We start from the raw sequence: 19,224 nt of genomic DNA, 5'->3' as shown, positions 1-19,224 counted from the left end.
TGAGTCCTAGATCCTAGTCAGGAGTAGTGTTCCTCTTAACTACCCCAAAAGAAGGACTCACCTGGGACTGTGGAGGCCTGGGCTGGAGGAGGAAAAAGCACGGCTCCAGCACCCCCAGACCCACCAAGGCCAGCCCCCACTGCAGAGACTTCCTCTGTTCCCTGCCTTCCAAGGCAGTCATTTCTGCGCAATCCTCCTCCATTAGCACCTGTGTGTGATCCCTACACAACAGTGAAAATAAAATAGAAGACAGCAGGAGAGAGAGGTTTTGGAGTTTTTTCTTTTTTGTCCCCTAATTGTTGGAAACAAAAGCCCTCAGAAAACTCCAGAAAGGCTTTGGCTTGTGTGAACAGCCATATTTTAAAAGTTCCACAGTGAGCAAGTAAAGGTAAGTGAAGGCAGCCAAAAAGAAGTTGTTGAACCACTCATCTGGGCATCTGGAAAAACTAAGATCCCGAATCTTCCCAGCATATCCCCCAGAGATTTTCACCAGAAGGAGGTCTCACAACTACCTTCCCTCACACTCTACTTCCTCCACTGTCCCTCACGCCTCTGTCCCCACCCTAATGGAATCCTTGCCACAGACCATGGGAGTCACCACCTATGGCTTAGAAACAGCCCTCACTCACAATTCCCAAACATGAGGAGAAGGGAGAGGTGAGAATGAGGATAAGGGGGAAAAGAGAGGTTGAGAAGACAGGGGAAGGGGTTTGTTTCTAATTTCCCATTAGGAACTCAAACCATTTTCCTAACAAGTTATTGTCATTTATGGGTTTTGTGTCAAGTGGTCCCTTTGATGCTTTTAAGTGGTGGTATCTGGAAGAGCAAAGAAACTCTGTTATGGGTCATAGAAACTCTGACATCTGGCCTGGGAACATGACCTCCTGCGTGGTGGTGTTTCTATTGGAAAGGAGAGTATGAATTCAATAGGAACTCAATGTATTGTTATCCTGACCACATGTGTAGGCAGAATAATGGACCCCTCCCCACCACACCCCACCCATGGGGCAAAGAGATCTCCATGCCCTATTCCTGGAATGGGTGAATATGCTACCTGGCGGAAGGGACCCAACAGATGGGATTAAAGTTAAGGATCTTGAGATGGAAAGATTATCCTGGATTAGTCAAGTAAGCCCAGTTTAATCATGAGAATGCATAAAAGCAGAGAACATTTTCCAGTTAGAGCTAATCAGTGGAAGATAGGACTATGGAAGAATGGTCAGAAAGATAGAACACTGCTGCCTTTGAAGATGAAGGAAGGGGGGCCCCTGCAAGTTGTAAAAGGTGAGGAAATGGGCTTCCCCCAGAGCATCCAGGAAGGAGAGCAGCACTATTTGACACCTTAATTTTAGCCCAGTGAAACTCATGTTAGACTCCTAACCCACAGAACCATAAAATAATAATGTCTTTTAAAAAGCCATTAAATTTAGGGGCGCCTGGGTGGCTCAGTGGGTTAAGCCACTGCCTTCGGCTCAGGTCATGATCTCGGGGTCCTGGGATCAAGTCCTGCATCGGGCTCTCTGCTCAGCAGGGAGCCTGCTTCCCTCTCTCTCTCTCTCTCTGCCTGCCTCTCTGTCTACTTGTGATCTCTCTCTGTCGAATAAATAAATAAAATCTTTTTTAAAAAAATGCCATTAAATTTGTCACGATTTGTTAGGATGGCAGTATAAAATTAATACATCACTAAAGTAATGTGTGTTTGAAGAACTTTGGAAATTTGGGAAAACATATATTTTCTAAAATAGAAATATTGGCTGCATATTTTGGCTACCTAATATTCCATCTTATGAGGTCACAATTCTGTTTAAAATTCTTTTAAAATCGGGGCACCTGGCTGACTCAGTCAGAAGAGCATGCAACTCTTGATCTCTGAGTTGTGAGCTCCAGCCCCATGTTGGGTGTGGAGATTACTTCAAAATCCTTTTTAAAATATTATTTTAAAATTGACGCATTCACTTATAAACTTGTAATTATAGATTATGTATGCATACTTTTATATATATTCAAATGCAGCTATGTTATAGTCACTTATAAACCTATACCTGTACTTTTCCATCTCCTTGTCTCTTCAGTCCCCACTCAAGACCTTTCCACTTAGAAGTTGCAGGTGTATCATCATGACCTCTGGTCAGTCATGTGTTGGCCAGCAGGTGTCAGGATAGAAAAGGTCAAAAGATTTATAGACTACCTCAGTGCAAGCATATATAATGTAATACACACACACGTAGGTCTATCTAACTTATCAACAAGCCTCCCTCTGGGAGATTTAGTTCATTTTCCATCAAAATAGGAATCCATGAATCCATTGAACTCTCTCTCAAAGGGCAATCCAGCCTTTACCTAAATATTCCCAGTAACTGGGAGTACTCTATAACATCAGACAGATTATTCATGTTAGGACAACTCTTACGAATAGAAGATATAACCTACTAAACCCAATCCTGCCCCTCTCTAATTTCTACCCACTGGTCCAGTTGGCCCTAGGAAGAATACACAATAGGGGTGCCTGGGTGGTTCAGTCAGTTAGGTATCTAATTTCTCCATCTTGTCTCCAGTCTTGATCTCACAGTTGTGAGTTTGAGCCCTGCTTTGGGCTCCACAATGGAGCCTACTTAAGGGAAAGGAAAAAAAATACACAATAACCCTATCCCTCTTCTCCATAAAAGGAGTTTTCTTTCTCCTCTTCAAATGATTGAAGACAGCATCCATAACCTTGAAATGCCTGAGTCTCATAAAGGAATGTTGGGATTTTGAGATCATGAATGAACCATAGTTAAGTAAGAGAGATGTCAAACAATTCACTTACAACTCTCTCGGGATTTTCTTATATCTAAATTTCAAAGTCCGGGAGATAGTTAAAAACATTCCAAGAGAGTAGGAATTAAAATTATCTTCTTCTTCATTGGGGAAGAACAAGAACTATGCAAGGAAGTATCCTAGAAGCTAAAGGTGGGTTCAAGAAAAATGGGCAAGACTAATTTTATGGTGTTCTGTTTCCACCTCTCATTCACCTAGTCTTGGTTGCAATTCTAATAAAATATACTAATGTTGTCTCAACCTTTACCACCTGGGTATTCAAGTAAAGGATCATGAAGCCCTTTTGGTGCTTGAAGGACAGAATTACCTTCCGTAACAGAATTAGCAAGAGAGCTTTAAGGTAGGGATTGCCAGGTGCCTGGATGGCTCAGTCAGTTAAGCGCCTGCGTTTGGCTCAGTTCATGATCCAGGAAGCCTGAGATCAAGCCTTGCTTCAGGGCCCAGGAGGGGCTCCCTGTTCAGTGGGGAGCCTGCTTCTCCCTCTGCCCCTCCCCTCTGCTTGTGCTCTCTCTCCTTCTCTCTTTCTCTCAAATAAATAAAATCTTAAAAAAAAAATAAGGTAGGGATCACAAAAAGTGTCATTATTAATGCCAACACCAATCAATTAGTATTCACTCCCTGCAACACTGTTGGGAAAAATTCTGAGGCCACCTCCAGATTCAGTGGAAAAGAATGCTTTGATCAATTACTGCTATAGATCATGAAAATGACAGAGGGAGTAGCAACATAGATGAATGATAAATACCATCCTTACCCTAAAGGAAATTACTTATCAAAAAGCAAGGATTACAACCTTAGAGGATCTGAATTTTCCTTAAGAAAAGTTTTGTTAAGGAAGAAAATGTACTAAGGAAGCTATTGCCATATAATTTCACACCATAATTTTTCTAGGATGTTTGCCTCTTTTTTCTTCAAATATTCATCACTTGGCATGGTTTTCAAATCTTTTGACATCCAGTTATCTTCCATGGGGGCAGGTTTCTGGTTTATCTCTGCACCTTCTAAAATGTTAGACTCAGGACTCCCTGGAAGGTAGTTGAGTGGAGAACAGCACAGCCAAAAATACCCCCAAGTAATACTGGAAACAAAGAATGAAACCCACAAAGCAGCAAGATTAGTCTCAAACACCTTTATCAAATCCAAGAAAAACAATGGAAGTGAAACTAACAAGTCTGGCACCTCCAAAAAGCATAAGCAGGCAAAGAACCCAAAGATCTCACACACATACACACACACACACAACCATGGCAGAAATTCCAGTGCTAGGATGATGATATTTTTATTCTGCATTTCGTAAAAGTTTGATAATTTAACAATTATTGGAGACATACAAGGTGAAGTTCTTCATTAACATTTAAGAAAGAAAGCTTATTGGCAGAGAAATGCAATCATAGAATTTCATATATAAAGTAAAAGTACCTGCCTGAAGCACAATTATAAAGGTTCAAAACACACTTGGATTATTCCAATTTATTTGACTATATATCTGATTATTTTCTGCATATACATGAAATCAGAAGTTATAGGACAGAACAAAGGTGCACAGTATCTGATCTTCCTTTAGAAAACCATGTGACCTTTCATTAAAAGTTGTGCCGTCCAAAGATCTCTTACAAGGCTGGTTTAGTCCCACAAGAGTCATGGGGGTTTATAGCTGTTGTCTTGTTGATGTTTTTATTAATTCCAAAGTTTGAGTGATTGCATCAAGCTCTCCAGGGAAAGAAATCTCTCCAGGGGACTCTAATAAAGAGTCAGATTGAGTCCTAGCTAAATTCTGATACAGCTTCAGCCCATCATCTCAATTCTCTAACAACTGTTCAGTCCAGATACCAGTGAGTAAGAGAAAAACCATGAGCTAGGGAAGTTAAATTCTTCCTGCTCTGCTTCTATCAGACAACTTCTCTCTATTCCCAGTTCAGCCGTGAAGCAGTATGTTCTTGTTGATGCAAGTGGTAGATGATGTGTCCACACTGGGAGGACATGAGAGAACCAAGGTGCCAAGCAGAGTCTGAGAGGTCAAACACGTAAGTAATAAACATATTTCTGCGTGTTCATCAGTTTAAAGCTATGAAGACTCAGTTCCAGGAGTGCAGATGTTTCTCAACAAAGTAAGAGCATTTGGTACGTTTTTGGCAGATGGCAAGATAAAGTCCATTTGCTTAAGAAGCCACTCCTCCTTTGATGTGGTTAATTATGACCTCTCCGGGTACATACCAACCTTATCAAAATCCATCTGGGTAGTGCTCTCTCTTGTAAAAATGCCTCCTGTTGCTTTACTATTAGTATTGTGCTCATGCCAACAGCATTCCTGACACTGTGTAATCCCAGGAAGATGGAGTTCCACGCCAGTGACTTGAAACCTGAATAAGACAGACCCAGAAATGGAGACATAAAACTGCAGGTGAGAATGTGGGCAGATCTGAAGATTGTAAGTTTCATTTTCCTTTCCCTTCATCTTTCCTTTGGTTATCCATTAATCCATAGGTGTAGATTTTTTTTCTCATTTTTCTTCCTGTGTCACAGAATAGAACTTGCTGATCCTATTACCAGCAAGGGAGAAATTTCTTCTTGCCCAAAATGCCTAAAGCACATGAAGAAAAAAGAGAAAGTTTCCTCTTACGAATTCCAGTGTGAACAGGGAGGTGTGTGTTATACCAGACTTTTTTTTTTTCCTATTTATATACTCTACATCACTTTCAATGTTGCTTTAAAAAAAAAAAAATTCAAACCCGTTTCACACACAGACATCCACACAAAATGAATTTTATAAAGATTTTTAAGAGAAATTTTTAGTCAGCTTTATGGATTCAGAGGGAAAAGAACCAAGGGATGAGTGATTCCAGGCAATAGGAAGAGAGGAAAATGAAACCTGAAGGAGATGAGAGAAATGTCTAGAGCCATCAGTGAATGATGGGAGAATTCAAGGAAGATGTCACTGCTGAAAGCAACACAAACAGTAGAGACAAAAGGAAGCATCTATTAGATTCTCAGCGGTAGGCCCAGGAACTAGCATGGTAGGTGCTTGATAAGTATTTGTTTACTAAATGAACACCCCATAGTCTCACTTCTGTTGGATGGCCTTCATCAAATTAGAACCTGGGAAGGCAGAGACCCGTTTATAATCATTAATGAGACAAGAAATTAGCTCAAGAAAAGCCTTTTGAGTATGAGGAGGGGAGATGATATTTGAAGCCAGCTTTTACGTGTGGAAGAGAAAGAACACAGAGGTAAAGTTGTGTGAAGAGAGCAAGCTAGATCAAATACAGTTGGTGACTATGGCAGACACAGAGGGGAAACTAGGAAGTATTTGTTTGGGAATAGAGCCAGACAGGATGAACTGGGGAGCCTGTGGGAATGAATGACCATTTGTGGAGTTCTAGCATGTGACAGATTCCTTCTGTTGGGTTATTTTATTCTTCAACCTTGTGATGGAGGGAGTAATGATAACCATTTAAGGATACAGAAGCAGGCTCGGGAAGTGGTGGTGGCCCAAATTTCTCACTAATCAGTAGCAGAATCGCTTTTCAAACCCACACCTTAGTCCTACCCAAGCCTCATGTAGTGGGGTACAGGGCAGAGTCTTGCTGCTCAGAGGACTAATACAGGGACCATTAGCCCTGGCATCTCCTGAAAGCATAACCTTGGGGCCCCACTCCAGAATGGCTTAGCTGGAATCTGCATTTTAACAGATCCCTAGAGCACCTGGGTGGCTCAGTAAGTTAAGTGTCTGCCTTCTGTTCAGGTCATGATCCCAAGCTCCTGTGATCAATTCCTGCATGGGTCTCCTTGCTCAGTGGGGAGTCTGCTTCTCCCTCTGCCTTCCCCTGCTCATGCACTCGTAATTTCTCTCTCCCTCCCTCCCTCTCAAAAAAAATTGATAGATAAATAAATAAAATCTTTTAAAAAGTCCCTAGATGACTGGCATTCATCTCAAGGTTTGAGAGGTGCTCCATAGAGCTTAAGAACCACCTATCTGGGGGGAATTTCAAGCATTCGCTATACCTGAAAAGCCTATAGAGAGAAGTTAGTTTCCATTTGGTCCCTGGTGGTTACAGACAGGGCCCTCTTTAAGCCTCTCGTCCTTATTACGTGCACACAAGGTAGTTCACATTGTGGGACAGAATAAAGCAAGTCCGAGGCCACTATTGCTCTGATTTGGCAGAGTGGGTCAACGTTTCTCACCAGCACCTAGCGAAAAAGACAACTCTCCGCCCAAGTTAATTCCTCTTCTTCCTATCCAAACACATGTGACAGCCAATTTTAGCCCCATCTCTAGCACTTAGATCTCAAAAACAACCAACCCTTCACAGGCTGTGCATGGTGTGTGGTATGGACGGGAAAGTGTTTGCTTTGGAAACACCCTGCGTTTCTGGGAGCTGCTCAGGCTTAGGTAACTAAAACCTGGAAGAGTGAGGGCTTCTCTCCCGTGTGGTCCCTCCCACTCCCTCGCCCACGAGATGCAGCTGCCTCTTGACAGCTGAAAGGACGGAACTCTCCAGGCTTCTGAGTTCTCTCATCAGCCATCCAATAGCCTTGAGAAAGCCACTTGTCCTTTCTGTGCCTCAATCGCCTCACCTGTAAAATGGGCCTCACCTAGTTCACAGGGACACTAGGCGAATTAATGAGTGTTTGTAAAGCTTTTGAGATCCCCTAGATGAAAGTGCCTATATAAGTGTAAATGATTATCATTATCATCATTATTATTATTACATAAAGTATGGATGACAGATTAAGCATGGGATTATATGTCAACCTCCTGGGGATGGTTGATTTCTGGATAAACAAAAAGTGTTGTAGACTGTCATTATCCACCTTCTTTCCCATGTCTCTTCAGGAATGCATCATCAGGTTTGTTAGGCCACTAATGCAAAATAAAGTCTTCCTTAGCTCACGGGTGATGAATTCAGATGAGATAGGAATGACCAAAGACTAGAAAATCTCTTGAGTCTTACATCTCAAGCTCCCCATGTGAACTGTAATCATGTGGTGGTTCTCCTCACTACAGCTAAGGAGACGGTTCTGAACCCGGCCTGCCACCGAACCAAATTACCAAGTCAGGCCAATTATAGTTTGCATTCTCCTTTCAGGCATACTCTCAATGAAAGTATAAATTAATGCCAAGAGCTTTAAATCTCTCCTAGACAGTCTCACCACACGACAAAGTTAAGGAAACCTGTGGGAGATTAAGGCCACTTGTGTTCGGTAAAACTGAGTCAGCCTCACTGCACATGTTCAACACTTTCCTTCTGCCAGGACTCACAGCCCCTGTGCGCGACCTGGTTGGACACCCTAGTTGCCTGTCAGGAAGCACTACCACAACAGGCAACCAGGAACTTTGCAGGGAGTAGCTAAAGAAGGGGCACGTAACATGGGATCCCACACTCCTACAGGCATGAGGGAGAGGTCTGTGAAGGCCCCGAAATAACCTGAAGGCTTTTGTGTGTATGTGCAATTTTCTGGGGACAAGGTGCACAGCTTGCAGAGTTTTGACAGATTCTAGGACCTAAAAGGATTAAGATCCAAATGTTTTCCTGCCATCTCATTTCACTCTTATTGGACATACACAACTCCAATTCCCACCCCACCCCCCCCAAAACCCTAGTTCACACCACATCCTGAGGCAGAAGCGAGGACTGCATCTGATACCATGGTTTTCTCAGCGATCCTTCGACGGCGCTCATCATTGTTAAGGAGTAGTTTGATAAAGTCAACATGAACCCTATAACCCGAAAACTGGCTCTGATTTTACGTTTAGTGGGGAACATTTGGTTGTTCCAGACCTTTCTCCACGTATAATAACATTTGTTCTTTGCCCTCCAAGTTTTTGACTAAACACCTAATGCTCACGCTGTTCTTTTAACTGTCCTTTAAAATGACCAGACTGTGAAATTTGGTGTATAGCTCAGTCTGAGAAAGTATGAATCTTTATTTTATTTCAGATAAGCTCCTGGAAAACGTACATATTTTCCAAAGCAATCAATCAGAATTCACTTGGCAACTAAGCAATCCCAGAGGCCCCGGTTCCCTTATGTGATTTATGAGACCTTCTCTTTCCAATAAAGTCGAGAGTACCTGGAGAATAGCTTCTCACCCAGCAGTTTTAAACTGTAGCTTCCAAGCTATGGCACGAATCAGAAAGAAGCATGATGGGATGCAGAAATTCAAGGAGTGCGAGAGGAGATGGAACAAATTTTATTTGGAAGTAAAACATTCTCCTTAAATCACTTTCTAGCTCAATGACTCTGCATTTTTTACTGATGCAGATATTAATTTAAATGCTGATTTATACCATCATTCAGAAAGGGGCATGAGAGCACTGGGTAATGGCAGGATTTTTTTTTTCTTTAACTATACAAAGACCTTAGGGTAGTCAAAAGGCATTGGACTGGGAGCTAGGGGGCTGGAGGTCTAGGCCATCACTTGCTTCCTATATGAACTATCACTTTTGTATTTGTAAAATGAGGAGTGCCTACCGGATGGGTTCCGCTTCTCAAATTCTGCACCCCTGGCATGCTAGCTGAGTACTCTGACAATTACTCAGGGGCACCCTGTTGACGTGTGTCACCTCCCTGGCTTCCACAAAGAAACCTTTACGGGAAAGCTGTTTTATGCTAGGAACTAAGTCCAGGGCAAGATATTAAAGATAATGAAGAAAATATGCCTGCCCTCAAAGAGTTCCCAATCCAATAGCACACCACTAATATACTATTTCAGGATTAAACTAGCCTGATTCGGCAAAGCTCTGCGGCCTCGTAGTCGGAAAAAAACGAGGAAGGCACATTTGAAGCAAAGGCAGCATGTGCAAAGACATGAGAGTAAGAAAGGCCAGGTGTAATCAGGGGACAGAATGAACTCGGGACCTTGTCTCCTTCTCTACCCTAGGGAACCAGCCCAGGCGATCTGAAAGGAAACCCCAAGGTCTCTTTATATCTCTCCCTACAGCTAATCTATTCCTACTTCCTTTCCTCTGGACCCATCATTGTGCCCTCTATTTGCAGAGCCGAACAAAAGGCAGTCCCACCTCAGAGAAGGACCTGCTGAAGGCTTGTGAGTCCATTGTTACTTATCATTTCTTTACTCACTCCACCTCCCTGGTTCTGTGTTGTTTGTGCCTAATAGGAGGAAGGGTGGGACGGAAGACTGGGGTTGCCTTTCACCCCTTCTGCTACAGAGTGAAGAATTATTTCACTTCCACCCAATTTCCTGTTCAAATGTATTTACTGCTTTTCCCATTGTTCAACTTGATTGGCATTTCTGAAATAGCTCCTTGGTCCTCTCTCCTATCTTCCCTCGTAAAATAGTAACCAGAGCTCCTCCCTGGGGATGTAGAGTAAGGAGGTAGAATGTCTGGGCAGAGAACATTGCCAAAAGTATCAATGTGTTGCTCTTCATAAAAGATGACAACATCAAGGGGGCTTTCTGTTTAAATTATTTTTCTGGCAATGGTTCTGGGTTGGTATTAACTGATTCTTTCATCCCATCACCATGGGACTAAGCAAATATTACTGCTGGGCAAGCTGAGCCAACAGTACAAAACCCAGGATTCCCACTCAGATCTTCCTGTCTATTGCTCATACCAAGATACTACATTAACTCATTACTATCAAGTTAGCAAGCATCTGCAACAATCTGAAGTTCTTATGCTGTTGGTTAGGGTAAACTTTCCCAATAATATTTGGTCAAATAACATGTTGCCCCCCAAAAAAGAGTTTTATAAAATAAATTGAGGAAATCCTGGGTTTAAAAAGTTAAAAAGTTTAAAATGTCTTCCCCACTACAGGACTTCTCAGAGCCTGTAATGTGCTAATTTGGCTTATAAATCTTCAAGAAGGTGGTTCGCAAATTTACTAGACTCTTTATTCCCAAAGGCTGTATGAATCACCAAAGAACGGTTAAAAGTCTATGTTGCCAAAACCCACTCCCAGAAAACGGGAGTCTACAAGAGCCCTGGAGTCTATATTTTAACAGACACTCCGAGGGGCTCAGGTGCAGATGACCTGCACTTTGAAAAACACCAACCTGGACTGTTTCCTTAATAAGGCTCCTCAGAACAGAATTTGAGAAATGCAAATGTTGGCATAAGGAATTAATGCAAATTCAGTCCATAAAAAAGGCTGATTTCTTCCATTGCACCATAGTTCCCACACACGTTAATTTGAATATATTTTTCTGTTATAGCTGCAGAGTAAGACCTCATTAACTAAAGGGACAAACTAGCAATAGACTTCAGAGGAGACAGCCAACTATTGACAACAGACCCCAAAGATCTGACATCTAAGAATAGCTCTAGCAAAGCTGATAGTAGCAGTGTCGAGGTTTTTGCTGTCTTGTTTCATTTTAAATATGATCATCCAAGTCAAAAAAAGATTCTCTGATATCTTTTAAAAGCCAGATAAAGAAGAGAACACTGTGTTTTGGAAGATGGCAAATGTAAACCATCTTAGCACTTGGCAAATTATCAGGTTTGGTCTCAGGGTTTTGTGAACGTTCACAATTAACCATTAACACCTCTGAGTTATCAACAGTCAAGTACCAGAGAGCAAACACACCAATGGGATTTTTTTTCTTTTGAGTCAACAGTATGTGAAATGGGTCATAGCTGTAACGAGCCTGGAATAAAGTGTTAAATATACACTGGAGCAGTGTCAAATTGGAGAGGATTCCTGAAACCTCGGTAGGACCTACTTCAGACTCATTCACTAATTAAGAAACAATACCTTAGGGGACACAGTGGCGGGCAGCACTTTGGTAAAATGAAGTCAATATTTCCAAGAGGGAAAGTGCAGTGCTCTTCAAATGCAGAGTAACGGTGTTCATATCAGGTTTCTGGAGGCAGTACTGTGATCAAATATACCTAATAGTCATTATCTAGGAAAATTAAAAGTAGGGCTTTTTTTTGCAATTCTCTTAAAGCAAAACAGCTTAAACATAATATTAGATTTTAAAAGGAAGGGCGGAATTCTGTAAAATTAACTAAAATGATTAATATCAGTTTATTTCATCCATTTTGTGGCTGAAAATTCAGCTATAAGACAACGTTAACATTATACAAGCTTGAATGAATGAGAACAAACTGTGTGCGTTCACGAGGCAATATTTTTTTATTTGACTTCTTTTCAAAGATAGTAACTATGGGTACTAAATATTTAGCTAAGGAATTCCCTCCTTTTATATAATTTAAAATCATGTATTATTAACACTGTAAGGGAGTCTTAGAGATCATGCAATCTGTATTATCAAAAGACTTTCATTCATAAGTTATAAAAACCTATGTGGTTTGAGCTAGGGTCTTATCCAACTAAAATACCAAATGCTCACCAGGCATAAGACTCTTGTTTCCCTGTATCACTCAGCTCTACTTTCCATTTTGTTGGCATTACTCTTGAGCAGGCTCTCTCCCAAATCACCAAAATGGCCCCTTGGCTACTTTAAGATTATATTTCACTAGCATAGCAAAAAAGTAAGAAGCAAAAGGCTCTTTTCCAATGGTTTTAGCCAGAGGCGTGATTTAAAAAGGTTAAACTGGCTTTTCGGGAAAGGGGAAAAAAAAAAGAAAAGAAAAAGAAAACTCTGGTTTTGGATTTCCACTGGCATTTGCTAATTTCCATGGTGTAAATACTCTCACCTTGGCCAATTTCAACCTGCCAACCTGACATCACTAAGCATTGAACTGGGAAGAGATATAGAGTAGTCCATTATACAATACATACTTTTACCTTATAGATACAATGCACATAGATAACTTTAAGAGCATAGGGAATAATAAAATATAGCGAAATAATTAGAAAGCTTTGAGTTTTCAGCATTCACTACCTTTATTTTAATACAAGTTTATATAATCCAATTTTTATGACCATGTTTAACAACTGATTTGCAAAATTCCTAGAAATTAACATTGGCTCTTGTGGGCCAATATGAGCTGGCACACCAATAAACCCCTCAGAAATCCAGGAGGAAAGATCACATGCCCATTTGTAGATCCATCTTTGAACCCAAGAAGATGTGGTGCTCTGCCTGGGCAGACCTGAACTGGGGCCAAGGATGGGATTAGACTGCGAGTGTGTAGACTGAAGGAGAGTTTATGGTGATGAGAAAGAGGAGTTCCACAACAGAAAATGAGAGAAATAGACTGGGTAGGCAAACAACAGATAGCAATTTTTAATAGACAAAATCCCTCTCATCTCAGTACATAGGGTAAGCATGGAATTTTAGTGTCTACTTTGTGAGCAAAAGAAAATATTGGTAATTATTATTTAGGAACCAGAAATAAAGAATCTAAGGCCCAGGTAGGATACTGGTTGGCTTAGAGTGATGAACATCAAATAAGTAACAGAGTCAGGACTAAAGGTCAAATTTCCTGAGTCCTGGGTTCAGCACACTTTATAGACCTTTTCTCTTGTAATGGTGTTCCATTTTTCTTTCTTGGGGATGGTTGGCCAACAGAAAAATCCCTAAAATGAAGAAACAGAATAGACTTAGTAGTTAAAATTATCCAAAATGTACTAATATTTATTTATTTATTTTAGAGAGGGTGAGAGAATGAAATAGTGTGCAAGCATGGGGAAGAGGAGAGGGAGAAAGAAACTCAGACTCCCTGCTGAGCACAGAGCCTGATGCAGAGCTCAATCTCATGATCCTAAGATCATGACCTGAGCCAAAATCAAGACACTCAACCAACTGAACCAGCCAGCTGTCCCTGAAATATACTATTTAAAATTATGTATTATACCTTCTACATTTCAAAGTTTCTTATCCAGTGTTTCAGTTCACCATATACTGTTGTTGGGGATATAGGATTTTGAGGGCAATTTGGCAAAACTAACAAAAACCTTAAAATCCTATATACTCTTTGCTCCAGCAATTTAACTTTGGTGAACTAGTTTAAGCACCTAGTCACAGATGAGCTCAAATGTTTTACTTTAAGGATGTTAATTATAACATTATCAATAAGAATGAAAAATTAGAACTAACATACATGGTTAATAGCAGACAAGTAGTTGAATAAATCATAATGTATCAGTCCACTGAAGAGCCATGAAAATGATGCAGACAAAGAAAAAGGAAATGACCCAGAAAGAGAAGTCCATAATATACGATCACATATTTTTGTGGGAGGAAAACATGACTGAAAGGAAAGACCATCCCAAAATATGCACAGTGATAATCTCTTTTTAAAATTTTGTATTTAATTTAATTTATATATTTTTAAAATGCTTTTTTAAATTTTATATTCTTATTTTTGTATCTTTTTAAAGATTATTATTTATACAAGTTCAACTATTTTTTTAACATCTTAATTTTATTTTTTTCAGTGTGCCAAGATTCATTGTTTATGCACCACACCCAATGCTCCATGCAATACATGCCCTCCTTAATACACACCCATCCCCCCACCTCTCTCTCTTCCAAAACTCTGTTTCTCAGAGTCCACAGTCTCTCATGCTTCATCTCCCCTTCCAATATCCCCCAATTCACTTTTTCTTTCCTTCTCCTAATGTCCTCCATGTTATTCCCTATGTTCCACAAGTAAGTGAAACCATATGATGATTGACTTGCTCTGCTTGACTTATTTCACTCAGCATAATCTCCTCCTGTCCCATGCATGTTGATACAAAAGTTGGGTATTCATCTTTTCTGGTGGAGGCATAATACTCCACCAGTATGTACGGACCATATCTTCTTTATCCATTCATCTGTTGAAGGGCATCTCTGCTCTTTCCACAGTTTGGCGACTGTGGCCATTGCTGCTGTACATGGGGTACAGATGGGCCTTCTTTTCACTACATCTGTATCTTTGGGGGAAAAAACCCAGTAGTGCAATTGCAGGATCATAGGGTAGCTCTATTTTTAATTTTTTGAGGAATCTCCACAGTTTTCCAAAGTGGCGGCACCAACTTGCATTCCCACCAATAGTGTAAGAGGGTTCCCCTTTCTCCACATCCTCTCCAACACACATTGTTTACTGTCTTGTTAATTTTGGCCATTCTAACTAGTGTGAGGTGGTATCTCAGTGTAGTTTTTATTTGAATTTCCCTGATGGCTAGAGATGATGAACATTTTTTCACGTGTCTGTTAGTCATTTGTATGTCTTCTTTGGAAAAGTATTTGTTCATGTCTTCTGCCCATTTTTTGACCTGATTATCTGTTTTTGGGGTGTTCAGTTTGAGGAGTTCTTTATAGAACAGTTTTAAAAATTGTACTCCGTCCACTGTAATGTCCTGGCTTCCTTCATGTCCCCATTGCAGCATTCACCTTGGTTTAAAATCATTTAAAACTTACTTTGGGTGAGGACTCTGTCCAGTAGCAAGAATAAAAGGAATGGGAAACTTTAAAAAAACACACACAACTTAAAAAAAAAAAAAAATATATATATATATATATATATAAATCATAGTATTATATGTATAATAATATATATCTATTACATATATATTTATATATATTACACATATATTACATATACAATATATATTACACATATATTATAAATAATAATATATTAATTATATATTAATATATTATTATTTATGACATATGTGTAATATATATTGTATATGTAATATATGTGTAATATATATATTAATTATATATTATATTATATTATATAAATATATAATATATTAATTATATATTAATATATTAATTATATATTATATTATATATTATATTATATTAATATATAATATATTAATTATATATTAATATATTATTATTTATGACATATGTGTAATATATTGTATGTATACAATATATATGTATACATGTATACATGTATATACATACATGTATATATACATATATACATATGTATGCATATACATATACATACATGTATATATGTATACAATATATATCACACATATATTATATATATATATATATTATATATATCTCAACATTCAGGAGAAGCAGTCTGATTTTTCTGGCCTCCAAATGCTACGACTTGCAGCTCTGTGCTGACTTTTGCACAACTGTCAGGTGTCCTAACTTTCTTTTAAACTTCCTACCTTGAGAAACTGTTGTAAAAGAGCAGAGTTAGGTGTCAATTCAGATTATTCTAAAAAACCTCTCCTGTTTCCCACGTAAAGGATGAATTTAGAGAGCCATAGGCTTTTAAGAATCCAGGAAAGACTTCACTGAGGGTTGAGAGACTCTCCAAATACAGTTTATAAAAGAGTCAAAGGATCTAATTTTGAAATTCATTTGACCAGACAAAATTGAAAGAATAAAGGATATGAAACAGGGAGAAAAATATTATGGTAAATGAATTTCTTTTAATGTCATTTAAAGGAAAGTTTATGAATACAAATTTTTTAAAAGATTTTATTTATTTTTTTGACAGAGAGAGAGTACAAGCAGGGGAAGCAACAGGCATAGGGAGAGGGAGAAGCTGGCTCCCTGCAGAGCAAAGAGCCCGATGTGGAACTCGATCCCAGGACCTTGGGATCACAACCCAAGCCAAAGGCAGACACTTAACCTACTTAGCCACCCAGGTGTCTAGAATGCAAATATTTTAAAAGATTTTTATTCATGCATTTCTTTAAGAGCGAGCTTGCAAGCAGGGGGGAGGGGCAGAGAGGCAGAGAATCTTCAGCGGACTCCACACGGAGCTCAGAGCCTGACCGGGTTCCAGCTCATGACCTTGAGATCATGACCTGAGCCAAAACCAAGAGTCAGGGGCTTAACTGACTGACCCACCCAGGTGCCCCTGAATGCAAATTTTTAAAGACATAATCATACATTCCTTTTGCAAGTTATAATGAATTTTAAGACCATCCAAACTCATTTACTTGAAGATAAAATACCACACCAACAACACACATGATAAGATGTCCCCGAAGGTAGAAACCCATTTCCCTAGAAATGAATTTATTTTACAGTTAAATAGTAAATGAGGGAAGAAACAAGCCTCTATAGAAATGTTTGCTTCCGGGCCCAGATTTTAAAGTTACAGCTATTGCCTCTGAAAGAGGACTATACCTGGAAACTGAAAATATGAGTTTGGGTCCTGGTTCTGTAATTTGTTAGCTCTATTGCCTTGGAAAAACAACTTCACCTCCCTAAATATCAAAATTTCAATCTTAAAATATGGATAAAATTGTGACAACTACACAGTTCTAAGCACAATGGCTGGTACAAATGGGCTACTCAATAAATATTTGTTAAATAATGGTATTTATGAGATTACTTTGCAAACTGTGTCGATAATAGCACTTTCTGTTACTGTAGTAACAGCACCTGACACACAGTACTTAGTTGTTTTTTGTGTGATCTGCCTCCCCCACCAAATGCAAGCTCCATGAAAGCAGGAATCTTCATCTTTTTTTATTTTTTTTATTTTTTTTATTTTTTTTTTTTAAAGATTTATTTATTTGACAGATAGAGATTACAAGTAGGCAGAGAGGCAGGCAGAGAGAGAGAGGAGGAAGCAGGCTCCCAGCCAAGCAGAGAGCCCGATGCGGGGCTCGACCCCAGGACCCTGGGATCATGACCTGAGCTGAAGGCAGAGGCTTTAACCCGCTGAGCCACCCAGGCGCCCCTCTTCATCTTTTTTTAATCTGTATCTCGATTGTTTTCACTTTTTGGAATTTAAAACAAAGCCATCAGGGCAGAGAAATGGAAAATGATTGTGGAAATATTTGTGTTTCAGGTTCTCTCTCCTCATATAATCTTGAAAGCCAGACAGAGGTAATCTATAGCAGAAAGAGCTCCTGGCTCTGAATAATCAATGCCTTAACACAGTGAATGCAATTTTCTCTTAATAAAAATTCAGTCTTGGGGGTGCCTGGGTGGCTCAGTCGGTTAAGCTTCTGCCTTCAGCTCAGGTAGGGGCCATGGGATCCAGCCCCACTCCCTGCTCAGCGGGGAGTCTGCTTCTCCCTCCCCTTCTGCCCCTCCCCATGCTTGTGCTCACTTGCACGTAAGTGCTCCCTTTCTCTCTCTGTGTCAAATAATAAAATCTTTTAAAAAATAAAGAAAGAACTTAGTTTCGGGGGCAGGGGAGGGCCTGGCTGGTTCAGTCGGAAGATCATGCCACTGTTGATCTCAGAGCTGTGAGTATGAGGCCCCATATTGGGGGTAGAGATACTTAAAAATAAAATCTTAAAAAATACAAAAAAGAATTTGGTCTCCATCCCTGTAGGATGTGTTCAAACTACAGCGGTACACATCTTGTGACGAGAAACCTAGGAAAGACTTAAGATAGACCAACTTCTATTTTACAGTGAGAAGCTAATGCCCCCTCTCCTTTAACAGAAGCTCGACAAGGGCAGGGAATTTTCTCTAGCACCTAGTACACAGCCTATAACATACCACGGTCCTTCAATAAACAGTTGTGCAAAAAGGCGCCTGGGAGATGAGCTTTCCTCTGATTAGGTTTCAGAACATACAGCTGCTCCCGGGCAGTGAAAAGAGAAGTCCATGAGAGGAGCCCAGAGTCCAAGAAACAGATACCATAATCTCAAGGCACGCTAAGTGCCACAAAAGGGAAATACTGGTGTATAACTGAAGAGGAGATAATATATTGCATGTATCATTGTGAAAGAGAAGCAACAGAAGCCTGAAGGTGATGGAACCACATTTTATAGGCAGGCTATCACTCCTAACGTAAGAAGAACACACCCAGAAAATAAATCAGCCAATAAGAAGGATTTGGGTTTCTGTTTTTTGAAAGACGTCGCTAACAAGGGTCAGCCTGTCTCCAAGTAATTTGCTCTTGGTCACCTGGAATAACTAAACAGGGGGGAAAAAAGCAGAATCACATCTCCTCACTTTCTGGCCGAAAGCAGCTTGAATTTTACCTATTTCCGTCAGAGGCATTTGCCAGGAAATGAATCCCTTTTGTGCCTCTGACCAGTTCAGTTGTCTTAAGGCTTTCTTCATGTGCATTCTAACTTCCACAGATAATTAAACAGTAGGTGGAAAACTGCACTTACCGAAGTGACAAGGTACCTTTTAAAACACCTTCCAGGTACCTGAAAAGCCTCTCTCATCTGAGAAGTTGCGACTTCCTCAGTTTCCCTAATCGTTGACACCTCAAGGAGGTAATTAAAGTTTGTTCTGCTCTCTGCGCAGTGCTCTTAAAAAACAATGTTCCTTTCAGACTTCTGGGTGTAAAAAGAACATAAAGTTGCATTTCCTTTTAAACTGCGTGCAACAGACTCCTAGTAAAGGCTCCATAGAGATTTCCTGTAAAGCAAGGAGTGTGAAAAGGCCCAGAGTTTCCTGCCACACAACAGCAACGCAGATTAAAATAAAGACCTAAATGATACACCTTGTTAACATGTGCTGCAATGCTTTATCAACACTATGGAAATTGGAATGTTTCTTTTATCCTTCTGAACTTTCCTGAAATGACTACCCAAATTCCCTTAATACATAGGCAGGAATGCACTTGGCAAGCTTTCC

The sequence above is a fragment of the Meles meles genome, chromosome 7, assembly GCF_922984935.1.
Source record: "Meles meles chromosome 7, mMelMel3.1 paternal haplotype, whole genome shotgun sequence".
Classification (NCBI taxonomy): domain Eukaryota; kingdom Metazoa; phylum Chordata; class Mammalia; order Carnivora; family Mustelidae; genus Meles; species Meles meles.
Note: the sequence above shows the minus strand (reverse complement) of the source record.